Source organism: Oncorhynchus nerka, linkage group LG5, assembly GCF_034236695.1.
Source record: "Oncorhynchus nerka isolate Pitt River linkage group LG5, Oner_Uvic_2.0, whole genome shotgun sequence".
Classification (NCBI taxonomy): Eukaryota; Metazoa; Chordata; class Actinopteri; order Salmoniformes; family Salmonidae; genus Oncorhynchus; species Oncorhynchus nerka.
In genome coordinates, this window is record NC_088400.1 from 15,025,102 (window position 1) to 15,041,328 (window position 16,227).

Below are 16,227 nucleotides of genomic sequence, written 5' to 3' on the forward strand. Positions count from 1 at the left end.
ATCCTCAGTACCAGGTAGATGCATGGTGTTTTGTGGCATCCAGAGTTCTGCATGACACATGAGATTAACTCTTTGAAGATTTGGTTTTCTCTTTTAACAACCAACCTGCTTGCCATTATTTTACAACCTTCCACTGTTTCATTCCATGTAATGATATGATATGAGAAATCTGTAGCAGACATTATACATACTGTGCACTGATTTTGTCCCAAATGGCATCCTATTCTCTATATAGTCCCTATAGGCCCTGATCAAAAGGAGTACACTATACAGGGAATAGGTTGCCATTGGGACGTACACACAGTCATCATTACAAATCCTTGTTGCTTTTCTCTAGTTGGTTTCAGAACAGTCAGGGTACTAATGTAAGGACACTGAAACAGATAACAAGACAAGTAACAAGTTTAGTTGGAGCTACTAGGCTGTTCACTGTACATTCACATTGCCATCTAGAATGGGGGGGGGGGGGACTGTACTCTGGTATGACTCCTATTTTATCTGACAGTCTGAAATGTCATCTCCATGTTTGTACAGTACAAATAGCAGGAACATATATTTTCTCTCTGACCTTAGATTGTTTGTTTTGATTGGTTGTGGAAATTGAAAATCCAACTCTGAAACTAAGTAATGCCTATTGAAATGTGATATGGGGAGCGGTGAAAAGTCTATATATTTTGATGTAATCAAAGAGCACTGGGAATTATTACGTTGTGTTTCACTGTAAAAACAGAACCACTTCTGATATAACTGTACTTTAGTTGAAATTAAAACCTCTATATACTGAACTGTGTCGTAAGGTCAATGGGGACGTTAGACAGGATATGCTCATCCTGTAATGTGATGTCATATCCTGTGTGTGTATGAATTATTCTGTTAAAATAAGGCAATGTCTTCTTCCTGTTTGTTTGCTGCTCCTTTGACTGACTGGGTTTAAACCAGTTTTTTTTATTTGGGTATTTGGTATTTTATTAGGGTCCCCATTAGCTGTTGCAAAAGCAGCAGCTACTCTTCCTGGGGTCCACACAGAACATGAAACATGACATAATACAGAACGTTATTAGACAAGAACAGCTCAAGGACAGAACTACATACATTTTTAAAAAAGGCACACGTAGCCTACATATGAATACATACACACAAACTATCTGGGTCAAGTAGGGGACAGGCGTTGTGCCGTTGCTTATTTGTTACCAGGTTAGAACCTGGGTTTGACTGACTGGGTTAGAACCCTGGGTTTGAACCTGGGATTGAATGATTGGGTTTGAACCTGGGTTTGACTGACTGGGTTTGAACCTGGGTTTGACTGATTGGGTTTGAACCTGGGTCTTATCGCAATCCACAAGACCATGTCATTGAGCTAAAGCCTCAGAATTAACTCAGGGAACTTACTTCAGTCTTCAGCAAGGTCACTCATAATGTGAGAGAGATTCCACAAATACATTTTTTTTTAGCTTGACTAAAGATGACTTCCAAACGGTGAGCAGTGATTTCATAGACGGAGAATACATTTACTGTGGTAGTGTGACACCTAGTGGTTACTTGTGGTTTTACACTTACAAAATGTATCTCCTGAAGCTCTGTGCACTTATGTAACTGTCCAGAAGAGGGCAGTGTCTCACCATGGTTTCAGTAGACTTCAAACAATTTCCAATGATTACATTTACGCACGGTTTGCTGAATTCAATCACAGAGATTATGTTAAATAAATGTGTTTCTTCTAATTAAACCTCTACAACTATTCAAAGGCAAACTTGGCATAATTATTATTCACACTTCCAATAAAAACAGAACAAACTGGACTTTGCAGCCCATGACACACTCAGTAGAGACAGTAGAAGACAGTATGAAATTTTCACACTTTTTGTTTACATTTTGCAGAAATCCTCCTCCATATTACTTTCACCTAAAATGTGTTTTCAGAACAGTGGAGATGAAGCAGAGGACTCCCATATTGAGACACAGCCAGATAGGGTCTCCATTTGTGACATCATCTTCATCATACAGAGTTCAGAGGTCAGGAGATAGAGGTCAGGGGAGATGTTTCAGGTAGTTCCTCAGTATCTGGGGAATGTCCAAGCAGTCTATGGATGTCATTGTATTAACCACGGGGAGGTGTCTCCGAATCGCGAGCCGTGTCTGTGACATCAGAGTATTGGGACAAACTGGAAACAAAACACAGGGGAGGTTCTAGTTAATTCAGGGGAGGTTCTAGTTAATTCAGGGGAGCTTCTAGTTAATTCAGGGGAGGTTCTTGTTAATTCAGGGGAGGTTCTAGTTAATTCAGGGGAGCTTCTAGTTAATTCAGGGGAGGTTCTAGTTAATTCAGGGGAGGTTCTAGTTAATTCAGGGGAGGTTCTAGTTAATTCAGGGGAGGTTCTAGTTCATTCAGGGGAGGTTCTAGTTAATTCAGGGGAGGTTCTAGTTAATTCAGGGGAGGTTCTAGTTCATTCAGGGGAGGTTCTAGTTCATTCAGGGGAGGTTCTAGTTCATTCAGTGAAATATGTCTCCAATGTCTCGTGTTCTCATCATTAACAACCATCAATCAGTTAGAGATACAGAACAGACTGAATATGTGAAGGTCAAATCTGTAACAACTGTTTAACAAGTGTGTGTGATGTTCTCACCTCTCTCCTTGAGCAGCAGAGCCACCGCTTCGTTCTGCTTGGTGGTCTTGTCAATAATCAGCGTGGGCAGATACACGTCTGCCCCAAAGTCTATGAGCAGCTGTATGTATTCCAACCCAGCAGTCATACCTGAGACACATCTCCAGCACCGTCTTGGGCTGCTTGATCCTGGCCAGCATCTTCTCTGACTTACAGTTATAGTCAGGATTAGCCCCGTGGAGCAGCAGCAGCTTGAAACAGTCCATATACAGCGGATATGTACAGGGGTCACCTGCAGGCTGTGGCGTTGGAGGCCCACTCAGGGACTTTGGGCCAGACGTCGACCTCGGCTCCGAACTGAAGCAGCTCCCTGAGGACCTCCACGTCTCCCTCGCGGGCGGCGTTCAGCACCGGGGAACAGTTGTTGTACGGGCTGCCGTTGGGGTCGGCTCCAGCCTTCAGTAAGACCACAACACAGTCCAGGTGTTTACCACTGACTGCTGTAAACAGAGGGGTCTGGGCCTTCACATCTAGACTGTCCACCTGCAAAACCAATCAATCACCAAGCAATAATTCATCAATAGGTTAAATCACATTTATTTAGAAAGCCCTTTTTTACATCCGCAGTTGTCACAATGGGCTTTTACAGTAACTTAGAGTAAAGGACCGTTGTTTCAATCAACCCTATAATAGACCATGTCAGCAGCTGTCACAATGGGCTTTTACAGTAACTTAGAGTAAAGGACCGTTGTTTGAATCAACCGTATAATAAACCATGTCAGCAGCTGTCACAACGGGCTTTTACAGTAACATAGAGTAAAGGACCGTTGTTTGAATCAACCGTATAATAGACCATGTCAGCAGTTGTCACAATGGGCTTTTACAGTAACTTAGAGTAAAGGACCGTTGTTTGAATCAACCCTATAATAAACCATGTCAGCAGTTGTCACAATGGGCTTTTACAGTAACTTAGAGTAAAGGACCGTTGTTTGAATCAACCCTATAATAAACCATGTCAGCAGTTGTCACAACGGGCTTTTACAGTAACATAGAGTAAAGGACCGTTGTTTGAATCAACCCTATAATAGACCATATCAGCAGCTGTCACAACGGGCTTTTACAGTAACTTAGAGTAAAGGACCGTTGTTTGAATCAACCCTATAATAAACCATGTCAGCAGCTGTCACAATGGGCTTTTACAGTAACATAGAGTAAAGGACCGTTGTTTGAATCAACCGTATAATAGACCATGTCAGCAGCTGTCACAACAAGCTTTTACAGTAACATAGAGTAAAGGACCGTTGTTTGAATCAACCGTATAATAGACCATGTCAGCAGCTGTCACAACGGGCTTTTACAGTAACATAGAATAAAGGACTGTTGTTTGAATCAACCGTATAATAGACCATGTCAGCAGCTGTCACAATGGGCTTTTACAGTAACATAGAGTAAAGGACCGTTGTTTGAATCAACCGTATAATAGACCATGTCAGCAGCTGTCACAACGGGCTTTTACAGTAACATAGAGTAAAGGACTGTTGTTTGAATCAACCGTATAATAGACCATGTCAGCAGCTGTCACAATGGGCTTTTACAGTAACATAGAGTAAAGGACCGTTGTTTGAATCAACCGTATAATAGACCATGTCAGCAGCTGTCACAACGGGCTTTTACAGTAACATAGAGTAAAGGACCGTTGTTTGAATCAACCCTATAATAGACCATGTCAGCAGCTGTCACAACGGGCTTTTACAGTAACATAGAGTAAAGGACCGTTGTTTGAATCAACCGTATAATAGACCATGTCAGCAGCTGTCACAACGGGCTTTTACAGTCACATAGAGTAAAGGACCGTTGTTTGAATCAACCGTATAATAGACCATGTCAGCAGCTGTCACAACGGGCTTTTACAGTAACATAGAGTAAAGGACCGTTGTTTGAATCAACCGTATAATAAACCATATCAGCAGCTGTCACAACGGGCTTTTACAGTAACATAGAGTAAAGGACCGTTGTTTGAATCAACCCTATAATAAACCATGTCAGCAGCTGTCACAACGGGCTTTTACAGTAACATAGAGTAAAGGACCGTTGTTTGAATCAACCCTATAATAGACCATGTCAGCAGCTGTCACAACGGGCTTTTACAGTAACATAGAGTAAAGGACCGTTGTTTGAATCAACCGTATAATAAACCATATCAGCAGCTGTCACAACGGGCTTTTACAGTAACATAGAGTAAAGGACCGTTGTTTGAATCAACCCTATAATAAACCATGTCAGCAGCTGTCACAACGGGCTTTTACAGTAACATAGAGTAAAGGACCGTTGTTTGAATCAACCCTATAATAGACCATGTCAGCAGCTGTCACAACGGGCTTTTACAGTAACATAGAGTAAAGGACCGTTGTTTGAATCAACCGTATAATAGACCATGTCAGCAGCTGTCACAACGGGCTTTTACAGTAACATAGAGTAAAGGACCGTTGTTTGAATCAACCGTATAATAGACCATGTCAGCAGCTGTCACAATGGGCTTTTACAGTAACATAGAGTAAAGGACCGTTGTTTGAATCAACCCTATAATAGACCATGTCAGCAGCTGTCACAACGGGCTTTTACAGTAACATAGAGTAAAGGACCGTTGTTTGAATCAACCCTATAATAAACCATGTCAGCAGCTGTCACAATGGGCTTTTACAGTAACATAGAGTAAAGGACCGTTGTTTGAATCAACCCTATAATAGACCATGTCAGCAGTTGTCACAACGGGCTTTTACAGTAACATAGAGTAAAGGACCGTTGTTTGAATCAACCGTATAATAGACCATGTCAGCAGCTGTCACAACGGGCTTTTACAGTAACATAGAGTAAAGGACCGTTGTTTGAATCAACCCTATAATAGACCATGTCAGCAGCTGTCACAACGGGCTTTTACAGTAACATAGAGTAAAGGACCGTTGTTTGAATCAACCCTATAATAGACTATGTCAGCAGCTGTCAACGGGCTTTTACAGTAACATAGAGTAAAGGACTGTTGTTTGAATCAACCCTATAATAGACCATGTCAGCAGCTGTCACAACGGGCTTTACAGTAACATAGAGTAAAGGACCGTTGTTTGAATCAACCCTATAATAGACCATGTCAGCAGCTGTCACAACGGGCTTTTACAGTAACATAGAGTAAAGGACCGTTGTTTGAATCAACCCTATAATAAACCATGTCAGCAGCTGTCACAACGGGCTTTTACAGTAACATAGAGTAAAGGACCGTTGTTTGAATCAACCCTATAATAGACCATGTCAGCAGCTGTCACAACGGGCTTTTACAGTAACATAGAGTAAAGGACCGTTGTTTGAATCAACCGTATAATAGACCATGTCAGCAGCTGTCACAACGGGCTTTTACAGTAACATAGAGTAAAGGACCGTTGTTTGAATCAACCGTATAATAGACCATGTCAGCAGCTGTCACAATGGGCTTTTACAGTAACATAGAGTAAAGGACCGTTGTTTGAATCAACCCTATAATAGACCATGTCAGCAGCTGTCACAACGGGCTTTTACAGTAACATAGAGTAAAGGACCGTTGTTTGAATCAACCCTATAATAAACCATGTCAGCAGCTGTCACAATGGGCTTTTACAGTAACATAGAGTAAAGGACCGTTGTTTGAATCAACCCTATAATAGACCATGTCAGCAGCTGTCACAACGGGCTTTTACAGTAACATAGAGTAAAGGACCGTTGTTTGAATCAACCGTATAATAGACCATGTCAGCAGCTGTCACAACGGGCTTTTACAGTAACATAGAGTAAAGGACCGTTGTTTGAATCAACCCTATAATAGACCATGTCAGCAGCTGTCACAACGGGCTTTTACAGTAACATAGAGTAAAGGACCGTTGTTTGAATCAACCCTATAATAGACTATGTCAGCAGCTGTCACAACGGGCTTTTACAGTAACATAGAGTAAAGGACTGTTGTTTGAATCAACCCTATAATAGACCATGTCAGCAGCTGTCACAACGGGCTTTTACAGTAACATAGAGTAAAGGACCGTTGTTTGAATCAACCCTATAATAGACCATGTCAGCAGCTGTCACAACGGGCTTTTACAGTAACATAGAGTAAAGGACCGTTGTTTGAATCAACCCTATAATAAACCATGTCAGCAGCTGTCACAACGGGCTTTTACAGTAACATAGAGTAAAGGACTGTTGTTTGAATCAACCCTATAATAAACCATGTCAGCAGCTGTCACAACGGGCTTTTACAGTAACATAGAGTAAAGGACCGTTGTTTGAATCAACCCTATAATAGACCATGTCAGCAGCTGTCACAACGGGCTTTTACAGTAACATAGAGTAAAGGACCGTTGTTTGAATCAACCCTATAATAAACCATGTCAGCAGTTGTCACAACGGGCTTTTACAGTAACTTAGAGTAAAGGACCGTTGTTTGAATCAACCCTATAATAAACCATGTCAGCAGCTGTCACAACGGGCTTTTACAGTAACATAGAGTAAAGGACCGTTGTTTGAATCAACCGTATAATAGACCATGTCAGCAGCTGTCACAACGGGCTTTTACAGTAACATAGAGTAAAGGACCGTTGATTGAATCAACCCTATAATAGACCATGTCAGCAGCTGTCACAATGGGCTTTTACAGTAACATAGAGTAAAGGACTGTTGTTTGAATCAACCCTATAATAGACCATGTCAGCAGCTGTCACAACGGGCTTTTACAGTAACATAGAGTAAAGGACCGTTGTTTGAATCAACCCTATAATAGACCATGTCAGCAGCTGTCACAATGGGCTTTTACAGTAACTTAGAGTAAAGGACCGTTGTTTGAATCAACCCTATAATAAACCATGTCAGCAGCTGTCACAATGGGCTTTTACAGTAACTTAGAGTAAAGGACCGTTGTTTGAATCAACCCTATAATAAACCATGTCAGCAGCTGTCACAACGGGCTTTTACAGTAACATAGAGTAAAGGACCGTTGTTTGAATCAACCCTATAATAAACCATGTCAGCAGCTGTCACAACGGGCTTTTACAGTAACTTAGAGTAAAGGACCGTTGTTTGAATCAACCCTATAATAGACCATGTCAGCAGCTGTCACAATGGGCTTTTACAGTAACATAGAGTAAAGGACCGTTGTTTGAATCAACCCTATAATAGACCATGTCAGCAGCTGTCACAACGGGCTTTTACAGTAACATAGAGTAAAGGACCGTTGTTTGAATCAACCGTATAATAAACCATGTCAGCAGCTGTCACAATGGGCTTTTACAGTAACATAGAGTAAAGGACCGTTGTTTGAATCAACCCTATAATAGACCATGTCAGCAGCTGTCACAACGGGCTTTTACAGTAACATAGAGTAAAGGACCGTTGTTTGAATCAACCGTATAATAAACCATGTCAGCAGCTGTCACAATGGGCTTTTACAGTAACATAGAGTAAAGGACCGTTGTTTGAATCAACTCTATAATAGACCATGTCAGCAGCTGTCACAATGGGCTTTTACAGTAACATAGAGTAAAGGACCGTTGTTTGAATCAACCCTATAATAGACCATGTCAGCAGCTGTCACAATGGGCTTTTACAGTAACATAGAGTAAAGGACCGTTGTTTGAATCAACCCTATAATAGACCATGTCAGGTGTCTGGGTTGGAGAAGCTAACCCAGAGTCTTCTATCGGTATATCTCACCTCCGCTCCGTGCTCCAGCAGCACTTCCAGACACCTCAGGTGCCCGTGTGCTGCGGAGGGCCGTAGGGGGTAACAGGGATCCCCCAGCCGCTTCCGCTGTTGATAGACTTTCTGTAGCTCTCCTGGGACAACAGCTCAGCTAACACCACCATGTCATCACTGCTCACTGCCTGGTTCAGAGCCTGAGGAACAGAGCAGTATTATACCTCCACCATACACACAGTGTTATTGGGTTGCACTGCTGGGTAGTATTCACTACACTCAAAACAAAACAGAGACATGCTATCTGAACTTGTTCAATAAGATATTTTCTATTTAACTAGGCATGTCAGTTAAGAACAAATTCTTATTTTCAATGACAGGCTAGGAACAGTGCCTTGTTAATGGGCAGAATGACAGATTGTTACTTTATCAGCTCAGGGATTCGATCTTGCAACCTTTTGGTTACTAGTCCAACGCTCTAACCACTAGGCTACCTGCCGCCCCATCTATAAGATATGTTCGTTGACATTTTCTGTTGGACATAATTTTGAAACTCTTTGCTACGGAGTCTCCAAATGAATACGACCCTAGTTAGGTCACACCCATGTAGACTTGGGAAGTCACCCCAGTGGGTCTGATGCTGTGTAAGTCTACTGATGCTGTCCCAGTGATAGGTTGCTAAGTTACAAAGCACTGCAAGCTCATTGGTTGTATCTGGCCATGCTCATTGTCCTCCTCATCCTCTTCCTTGGGCTGAAGCAGAGAGAAGATCTTGGAGACATCCATTAGACTCATCTTGAGAGGGTTGGTGGCTGTGTTGATACTGTCTAGGACCATACTGTTACTATAGATATAACAGTTGCAACTCATCCATCTGATGAGAGAGAGAGAGAGGGAGAGAAAGAGAGAGAGAGAGAGAGACAGAGAGAGAGAGAGAGAGAGAGAGAGAGAGAGAGAGAGAGAGAGGCAAAAAGAAAGAGAATGAGAGAGAACGGATGAAAGAGAGACAAAAAGAAAGAGAGAGAGAGAATGGTAGAGAGAGAGAGAGAGAGAGAGAGAGAGAGGGGGAGGGGAATATAAATAAATAAATAAATTGAATGAATTAATAAACTGTATAGATCCTCATAGGGAAAAGTGATATTGTCACCAGCATTAGACACAGATAATACAGACACATAGCTAAACTGGGGTTGTACCAGCTCTCTTTTTCTTTAACTAGGCAAGTCAGTTAAGAACAAATTCTTATTTTCAATGACGGCGTAGGAACAGTGGGTTAATTGCCTTGTTCAGGGGTAGAATGACAGATTTGTACCTTGTCAGCTTGAACTTGTAACCTTCCGGTTACTAATCCAACACTCTAACCTCTTGGCTACCCTGCCTCCCCTCATCTGTGCTTCAGGACAGGAATAGATCAAATATAATAGACCAGGAATAGATTGAGACAGGGAATAGATAATAGACAGGAAATAGATAATAGACAGGAAATAGATAGAGACAGGAATATATAGAGATGGAATAGATCATAGACAGGGAATAGATAGAGACAGGAATAGATAGAGACGGAATAGATAGAGACATGGATAGAGAATAAACAGGAATAGATAGAGACAGGGAATAGATAGAGGCAGGAATAGATAGAGACGGAATAGATAGAGACATGGAATAGATAGAGACAGGAATAGATAGAGACAGGGAATAGATTGAGAAAGGAATAGATAATAGACAGGGAATGGATAATAGTCAGGGATAGAGAATAAACAGGAATATATAGAGACAGGGAATAGATAGAGACAGGGATAGAGAATAAACAGGAATAGATAGAGACAGGGATAGATAGAGACAGAGATAGAGAATAAACAGGAATAGAGAGAGTAATGTTTACTGTTAATTTTTATTGTTTATTTCACTTTATATATTATCTACCTCACTTGCTTTGGCAATGTTAGCACATGTTTCCCATGCCAATAAAGCCCTTGAATTGAATTGAATTGAATTGAGAGACAGGGATAGATAGAGACAGGAATAGAGAATAAACAGGGATAGATAGAGACAGGGATAGAGAATAAACAGGAATAGATAGAGACAGGGATAGAGAATAAACAGGAATAGATAGAGACAGGGATAGAGAATAAACAGGAATAGATAGAGACAGGGATAGATAGAAAACACATAGAACTCAATGCACAGTATTACATATAAACCTTTTTTCTAATTCAGTTCATTTAGTCTCAGACATCGGCAAATGTTTTTTTAGGAGCCAAGTGGGATGAACACTTGTTGAAATAGACATTTCTATATAAGGGTTAAATTAGTGAAAGTCTTCATCGTATGAGTTTGCACTAGTTTTCAGAAAGGGCATAATGTTGAGATTGATTGAGAAAATGAAATGCTTCTGAATATTTTTCTCTATTTGCGTAAACAACTATCATGGAAAATATGATAAAAGACAACAGATTTGGGGACTGTTAAAAACATCCATCCATCCACACAATCCCATTCCCCATTTAACTCCTTCTATAGCTACTATGATCCAAAGACCCAGAGCCACACAGCAAATGGTGGTTAACAATGCTTTCCACTTACCTCACCCACAGGGAGGGTCACCAACCAGTGATCTCTCTGCCAGTAATGTTACTCAGGACGTTGGAAGTAAAACGTCCCTCTCTTTAATAACTCCATGGTCCATCGCTCACGTGGAAGAAGAGGAGAAGACGCCAAGAGGAATGTGTTGCTGTATCCACACAGGGACTGGGGTCTGAGAGCTGAGGGGGGCGTGTTACTTTCTAACACAGCAGACCAGAGAGGGGGTCTGGCTGGGTGGGTGTTGCTGTATCCACACAGGGACTGGGGTCTGAGAGCTGAGGGGGGCGTGTTACTTTCTAACACAGCAGACCAGAGAGGGGGTCTGGCTGGGTGTTGCTGTATCCACACAGGGACTGGGGTCTGAGAGCTGAGGGGGGCGTGTTACTTTCTAACACAGCAGACCAGAGAGGTGGTCTGGCTGGGTGTTGCTGTATCCACACAGGGACTGGGGTCTGAGAGCTGAGGGGGGCGTGTTACTTTCTAACACAGCAGACCAGAGAGGGGGTCTGGCTGGGTGGGTGTTGCTGTATCCACACAGGGACTGGGGTCTGAGAGCTGAGGGGGGCGTGTTACTTTCTAACACAGCAGACCAGAGAGGGGGTCTGGCTGGGTGTTGCTGTATCCACACAGGGACTGGGGTCTGAGAGCTGAGGGGGGTGTGTTACTTTCTAACACAGCAGACCAGAGAGGGGGTCTGGCTGGCTGGGTGTTGCTGTATCCACACAGGGACTGGGGTCTGAGAGCTGAGGGGGGCGTGTTACTTTCTAACACAGCAGACCAGAGAGGGGGTCTGGCTGGGTGTTGCTGTATCCACACAGGGACTGGGGTCTGAGAGCTGAGGGGGGCATGTTACTTTCTAACACAGCAGACCAGAGAGGGGGTCTGGCTGGGTGTTGCTGTATCCACACAGGGACTGGGGTCTGAGAGCTGAGGGGGGTGTGTTACTTTCTAACACAGCAGACCAGAGAGGGGGTCTGGCTGGGTGTTGCTGTATCCACACAGGGACTGGGGTCTGAGAGCTGAGGCGGGTGTGTTACTTTCTAACACAGCAGACCAGAGAGGGGGTCTGGCTGGGTGTTGCTGTATCCACACAGGGACTGGAGTCTGAGAGCTGAGGCGGGTGCCCTACCAGCCCTATCCTCAGAACCATTATCAGCTGGTCACACAGCCCAACCCAGCTCAGCCCAGCCCTCAGAACCATTATCAGCTGGTCACACAGCCCAGCCCAGCCCTGCCCTCAGATCCATGATCAGCTGGTCACACAGCCCTGCCCTGCCCTCAGAACCATGATCAGCTGGTCACACAGCCCTGCCCTGCCCTCAGAACCATGATCAGCTGGTCACACAGCCCTGCCCTGCCCTCAGAACCATGATCAGCTGGTCACACAGCCCTGCCCTGCCCTCAGAACCATGATCAGCTGGTCACACAGCCCTGCCCTGCCCTCAGAACCATGATCAGCTGGTCAAACAGCCCTGCCCTCAGAACCATGATCAGCTGGTCACACAGCCCAGCCCTGCCCTGCCCTCAGAACCATGATCAGCTGGTCACACAGCCCAGCCCTGCCCTGCCCTCAGAACCATGATCAGCTGTTCACACAGCCCTGCCCTCAGAACCATGATCAGCTGTTCACACAGCCCTGCCCTCAGATCCATGATCAGCTGGTCACACAGCCCTGCCCTGCCCTCAGAACCATGATCAGCTGTTCACACAGCCCTGCCCTCAGATCCATGATCAGCTGTTCACACAGCCCTGCCCTGCCCTCAGAACCATGATCAGCTGGTCACACAGCCCTGCCCAGCCCTCAGAACCATGATCAGCTGTTCACACAGCCCTGCCCTGCCCTCAGAACCATGATCAGCTGGTCACACAGCCCTGCCCAGCCCTGCCCTCAGATCCATGATCAAGAAGAGCTCTGCACAGGTATGGCATCTTGCATTCTTTTCCAGCATGCCACTAGATCTACACATTCCATTTTGGGAGGTGAAATCTGTTTCCGCCTCTCAAAAAACACAGGGAAGGAAAATGAGTTAGTTATCTTTGTTTTCTTTATTATTTTGGTTAGGTCAGGGTGTGACGAGGGAGGTTTGTGTAGTTGTGTATTGTCTAGGGGTTTTTGTAGGTCTAGGTGTTTATATGTCTATGGTTGCCTAGACTGGTTCCCAATCAGAGGCAGCTATTTATCGTTGTCTCTGATTGGGGACCATATTTAAGTAGCCATATAAAATAATGTAAGCAGGCAGATAAACTGAGGTTTGCCAAAAGTGTTTCAAAATGTGAACTTTTCATTTTTTGGACCCCCTTCCTCAATCCCACTCCACTCCACCAAGTGGCGGTGAATAATCATTGGTAGCGGCACTGCGCTCACAAGAAGAAAATGGTTGCTTCTGTTGTAGTTTTGGGTGTGTAGCTAGCTAAAGTATTTTTATTCTAATAGCTAGCTAATTCATCACAAAGTTTGACACAATTGCGTCAACATTTTCTTTCTGTCACGTACAAGGTTAGATTTGTACTTGTACGTTGTCGTTTTGTGCACTTTACTATATTTGTTGAGGCTACACGTTGGATTAAAAAATATATATAATAACAAATGTCAGCAGCAGTAAAGCTAGCTAGCTAGCATCAATCCGACTTTCGTCACCGCCTCTTGTTACGTCATTCAGTTGTACGTCAGTCGATCAGAAAATCGTGAAGGTAATATCACATAGTGGCCACTGTTTTTGATATGAGGTCAGTTTGTTCAACCTTTGAAAGCCAAATTTACGTTAAAGAACTCGTACTGTTAAACAAATGCGGCGCCATGTTGCTGGAAGTTCCCAAGACTAGAAGTGGCATTTCCGGCGGCTTGAAAAGGGTATTTTTCTTGGCCCTAGGCACGGAGGAGAACTAGGCACAGGAGATTTACTGCAGAAGAATGACACAGGTCAACAATCAACTGAACCCAGAAACTGGAGGAGAGAGAGGCAGGGGGAGAGCAGCCCTCAGGGGAGAGCAGCCCTCAGTGGGAGAGCAGCCCTCAGTGGGAGAGGAGCCCTCGGGGGGAGAGCCGCCCTCGGGGGGAGAGCAGCCCTCAGGGGGAGAGCAGCCCTCAGGGGGAGAGCAGCCCTCGGGGGGAGAGCAGCCCTCAGGGGGAGAGCAGCCCTCAGGGGGAGGCCGGAAGGAAGAGGCAGAAGGAAAAGAGGGAGTGTGAGGACCAGAGCATGTCAGTTTACAGCTCACTTCTGCCTTGAAGATGAATACTTTCACAGAGGAGATGAGACACGTGAGACAGACACTTTGTCTGGGTATAGGAACGATATATGTTCTGTTGGGTCTACTCTAGCTTAGTCTCATTGTATTTACACACACACACATCTATACAACAGGGTACAACTCACACCTCTGCAACAGGGTACAACACACAGACACCCCTCTGCAACAGGGTACAACACACACACACACACACACACCTCTACAACAGGGTACAACACAACACATACACATCCCTCTGCAACAGGGTACAACACACCTCTACAACAGGGTACAACACACCTCCATAGCAGGGTATAACACAACACCTCTACAACAGGGTACAACACAACACACACACCTCTACAACAGGGTACAACACCCGTCTACCACAGGGTACAACAGAGGAAGACAGACTGCACATAGAGTAAAGGCTCTTCATATGCAGTGTTCCTTCATGCTTCTGTCTCGTCAATACATTCCCATCTTAGCTATGTTATTATTTTCAGTTTCTACTGTTTCAGGACAATCTAAACTACCAGCAGTCCCTGAAAAAAAATATGGTTTGAAGTAACCTGTGTTCTCATGTGTTGTCAAACGCTGTGTGCCTGTTCAGAGAGTTGCTAAAGGGCCTCCCCAAGCCCTCTGACGGTCCAAGTAGGATATGGGAACAACAGCATGCCAGGGGGAGAGCACAAAGCAACCTGGGGTTACCTTGGCAACAGAACAGGAATCTGGGGTTACCCTGACGACAGTACAATAACTGAGCTAAAGGTACCCTCATGCTGGTCGTGTGACTGAGCATATCAGAAATCACACCCATTTCCCTGTGTAATGAACTTGTTTTGCATGGAGACAGCCCAATGAGGAAGTGGATTGCAGCCTGTGACCTACAGTGAGTGTCACTGATCATCTGTAATATAATGAGATTCATCTTCGTCTAGAAGAAAATACAATTCCAACTGCAGTACAAAACGGCCATTTATTTTTGAATTCTTGTATTAAAGTTTGACATTACAACACTGTTAAAAGCATAAGTTATTAAGCGTCATGGTTTTCTCAGTCCTTGACCGTCCCTTATGTGTTCAGTAAACATTAGAACAACTTCCTGGGTTATACACTGCAACAATAAAACCCACTTTCATATCATCACAAACAGTTACAACACAGTCATTATAGCTCAGCCATGGAAAGTGTTCATGCAATGTAAACATACTAAATACAGAGTAACAAGTACATTCAGTCAGTTTTACATTTATAATGCCTGAACCAATCACAACATTAGCAGAGGAATGCTGAACTCCGTTCGCTTACATCGAAGTGGAGTTGAGTTTTGATAACTGGTTGCGTAATTTGCTAGCAACAAAATTGAGTCACCATCAGTCGATACTTGTACAAATGTAAATTCTGAAAAGGCTTACAGGGCATTCAGAAGGTATTCAGACCCATTTACTTTTTCCACATTTTGTTAAGTTACAGCCTCATTGTAAAATGGATTCAATTATTTGTTTTTTACCCTCGTCAATCTACACACAATACCCCATAATGACATCACAATACCCCATAATGACATCATAATACCCCATAATGACATCACAATACCCCATAATTACATCACAATACCCCATAATGACATCACAATACCCCATAATGACATCACAATACCCCATAATGACAAAGCATAAACAGGTTTTTAGAAATGTTGGCAATTTTATAAACCAAAGAAATAACTGAACACATTTACATAAGTATTCAGACCCTTTACTCTGTACTTTGTTGAAGCACCTTTGGCAGCGATTACAGCCTTGAGTCTTCTTGGGTATGACGCTACAAGTTTGGCACACCTGTATTTGGGGAGTTTCTCCCATTCTTCTCTGCAGATCCTCTCAAGCTCTTTCAGGTTGGATGGGGAGCGTTGCTGCACAGATATTTTTAGATCTCTCCAGAGATGTTCGATTGGGTTCAAGTCCGGGCCACTCAAGGACATTCAGAGACTCCTGTTTTTTCCTGGCTGTATGCTTAGCATCGTTGTCCTGTTGGAAGGTGTACCTTCACCCCAATCTGAGGTCCTGACTGCTCTGGAGCAGGGTTTCATTAAGGATCTCTC

The 16,227-nt window shown here is 43.6% G+C and overlaps 1 pseudogene; it reads right to left on the reverse strand.

Annotated features, from left to right (window-relative positions):
• Window positions 1-462: 462 nt before the first annotated feature.
• On the reverse strand, window positions 463-11,153 carry LOC115129207 (ankyrin repeat and SOCS box protein 12-like; annotated as a pseudogene).
• Between the last annotated feature and the right edge of the window lie 5,074 nt (window positions 11,154-16,227).